The sequence below is a fragment of the Furipterus horrens genome, unplaced genomic scaffold (genome assembly GCF_987537825.1).
Source record: "Furipterus horrens unplaced genomic scaffold, mFurHor1.1.pri manual_scaffold_2, whole genome shotgun sequence".
In the NCBI taxonomy this organism is placed as follows: domain Eukaryota; kingdom Metazoa; phylum Chordata; class Mammalia; order Chiroptera; family Furipteridae; genus Furipterus; species Furipterus horrens.
Window position 1 is genome coordinate 43,146,563 of NW_028327172.1, and position 3,927 is coordinate 43,150,489.

The window sequence follows — 3,927 nt, forward strand, 5'->3', positions numbered from 1 at the left end:
ACAGAGGTAAGATGTCTTCTTAGTGGAAATCACCTCAAACAATTGTGTTACGTTTGGGTGACTTAAGGATTGATGACAACGGACTTCGTCAGAATTTTTATATGACTCACAGGGACGGATGGCTTTGACAGCCACCCCACCCCCACCCCCGTTCCCATCGGCAAGTGCCGGGCCAACCACCCCTCAGCAAAGGCCCCACTGCCAATGAGGTGCTGGAGCTTGTAATCACCAATGATGAACTCGGTGACTACACAGCCTTTAGTCATGGTAAACAAAGAACAACAACAACAACAACAACAACAACAACAACAAAACGAAAACAAAAACAAAAAAATGAAAAACAAAAAACAAAAACAAAAATGAAAAAAAATTAAAAATGAAACAAACAAATGAGAAAAATAAAAAGGAAAATAATAAACAAAAACGAACAAAATAAAAAATATGGGGAAAACAAAAAAGAAGAAAAGTAAACAGTCTTGCAAAGTAACGGCCTGAACAAAGCTCACAAGTCCTAGCACCACAGGTCACCTCAATAGCTTCCTGGGCTCTAACGGACTAAATCTCAGCCCCACCAGGGCCCTGTGTATAGGATGGGCTTGCAGTTGTGTTACAGTGGCGCCCATGATGTCAGAGCAGGGCATGGACCAGGCATGGCTGGGGGTGAACTACAGTGCTTTTCTTTTTGGTCTCACTACCCTTTTGCTATAGAATAAATTTTAAAAAGGACCCCCTCCCACCCAATGAGCTTTTTGTTTATGTGGGATATTAAAGGTTGATATTTATTTATTAGAAATAAAAATCTGTAAGTTGCTAAATAAAATAAATAAAATAAAATAAAAAGTCTTATTTATCCCCTGATCCACCCATTCCTACCTCCCTCACCCAGCCCACCACGTTTGTCATCTTAACAGCACTGACCACAGCCACCTGGTTCTTGTTCATTGTCCTACCTTCCCATGTAGGCAAGAGCATGACTGTAGTCTTCTCTGTGTCTAACATGGTGAATAGCAACAAGATAAGTATTTAATAAATAGGAGAGTTTGGGGTAACAAAGACTATATGGCCAACTACTTATTTAATCAAAGTGATTCATTTAAAAAATATTTTAAAAACTCATGCTCTGTCTTCACTCAGTTTTTGGAACAGATAAGATAGGAAAGAGAAGAGCTGAAATCTGGGTTCCAGGTATGTGGGTGCTTGGTTAGCCTGAGGAAAGACCACCTGGAAGGAGCCTGGCTGTAAAGATTCAAGAAAATGATCCATTCCTCCCTCCACTGGTACTTTCTAAGGATGCCAGGAGTTTGGATCTGCAGTAAGGCTGCAACATAACTTGACACTTTGAACATCCATTTGCAGATCACACAAAGGACATCTCAGGTGACCCTGAGTAGGCCATTGAGGTAAATTTCTGTTACTTAAATGAACCATCTTGTGGAGAGATGTCATGATGAGGCTGGTTAATTTACATTTGTAAAAACACTTAGAAACCTCTGGATGGAAGGACTTCTGTAGAGGGACAAGGGAGAGGTGACATGTTGGGTTCAAATCTACCTTTTTATGGTGGCACAGAGAGAGCAGGGAGATTTGAGGACACTTAGGGGGAGCCTCTGGCACATTATATTCAGAATAATCCTGAAGAAATCTCCCTACTTTCAGTACATGGAGTGTCTTTTTATTTTTATTTTTTAATTGTTTTTCTGTTACAATTGTCCCACTTTTTCACTCATTGCTACCCCCGACAAGCCCACCCCTTCTCCCATGGTCCATCCCAACCACATTGTCCATGGGTTATTTATATTAGTTCCTTTGCTAACCCCTTCCCTTAATTAGCCCCTTCCCTTCCTCCCCCCACCCCCTGATAACTGTTACTCTGTTTCTTGTTAACTTTTGTTCATTTACTTGTGTTGTTCATTTGTCTCCTGTATTGGGTGATAGCATATGGTATTTTTCTTTCATTGCCTGGCTTATTTTGCTGAGCATAATTCTCTCTAGTTCCATCCATGTTGTCGCAAATGATAGGAGTTCCTTCTTTCTTTCTGCTGCATAGTATTCCATTGTGTAAATGTACCACAGTTTTTTAATCCACTCATCTACAGATGGGCACTTGGGTTGTTTCCAGCACTTGGCTATTGTAAACAGAGCTGCTATGAACATAGGGGTGCATAAATTCTTTTGAATTAGGGTTTCAGAATTCTTCAGGTAAAATCCTAGTAGGGAAATCGCTGGTTCAAAAGGCAGTTCCATTCTTAGTTTTTTGAGGAAATTGCACATTGTTTTCCATAGTGGCTGCACCAGTCTGCATTCACACCAACAGTGCAGTAGGGTTCCCATTTCTCCACATCCTCTCCAGCACTTGTTGTTTGTTGGTTTGTTGATGATGGCCATTCTGACTGGAGTAAAGTGGTATCTCATTGTGGTTTTTATTTGCATCTCTCTGATGGCTAATGATGTTGAGCATTTTTTCATGTGTCTATGGACCTTCTGTATGCCCTCTTCAGAGAAGTGCTTGTTCAGGTTCTTTGCCAATTTTTTAATTGGGCTGTCTGTCTTCTTGGTGTTGAGATGTGTAAGTTCTTTATATACTTTAGAGATCAAACCCTTGTCTGATGTATCATTGGCAAATATGTTTTCCCACATGGTTGGTTCCCTTTTCATCTTGCTGATGTTTCCTTTTGTTGAGCAGAAACTCTTTAGTTTGATGTAGTCCCATTTGTTGATATTTTCCTTGACTTAGGAGATGAATCAGTGAAAATATGTGGAATCGCTGAAATTTTCCTGCTTATGTTTTCCTCTAGGATTTTTATAGTGTCACATGTTACATTTAAGTCTTTGATCCATCTTGAGTTTATTCTGGTGTGTGGCATAAGTTGATGGTCTAGTTTCATTTTTTGGCACATTTCTATCCAGTTCTCCCAGCACCATTTATTGAAGAGGCTCTTCTCATTCCATTTTATGTTCCTTCTCCCTTTGTCAAATATTAGTTGACCATAGAGGCCTGGGTTTATTTCTGGGCTTCCTATTCTGTTCCATTGATCTATATGTCTGTTCTTATGCCAGTACCAGGCTGTTTTGATTACAGTGGCCTTGTAATATAGTTTGATATCAGGTATTGTGTGTCCTCCTATTGCGTTCTTCTGTCTAAAGATTGCTGTAGCTATTCAGGCTCTTTTTTTGGTTCCATATATATTTTTGAAGTACTTGTTCTAGGTCTGTGAAATACATCGCTGGTATTTTAATAAGGATTGCATTGAATCTATAAATTGTTTTGGGTAGTATGGACATTTTAATGATGTTGGTTCTTCCCATGCATGAACATAGTATATGCTTCCATTTATTTGTATCTTCCTTAATTTCTTTCTTCAGGGTTATGTAGTTTTCTGAGTACAGGTTTTTTACCTCTCTGGTTAAATTTATTCCTAGGTACTTTATTTTTCTTGTTGTTATAGTAAATGGGTTTTTTTTTCTAGTTTCTATCTCTGATATTTTATTGTTGGTGTATAGAAATGTTTTTGATGTCTGGATATTGACTTTGTACCCTGCTATTTTGCCAAATTCACTTATTAGGTCAAGTAGTTTTTTCATGGAGTCTATAGGGTTTTCTGTGTATACTATCATGTCATCAGCAAAAAGTGACAGTTTTACTTCTTCTTTTCCAATTTGGATGTCTTTTATTTCTTTTTCTTGTCTGATTGCTGTGGCTAGAACTTCCAATACTATGTTGAATAGGAATGGAGAGAATGGACATCCTTGTTTCTAATCTTAGGGAGAATGCTTTCAGTTTTTGTCCATTGAGTATGATGTTGGTTTTGGGTTTCTCTTCTATGGCCTTTCTTATGTTGAGGTATGCTCCCTCTATTTCCATTTTGCTGAGTGTTTTCATCATAAATGGGTGTTGTACTTTATCAAATGCCTTTTCAGCATCTATTG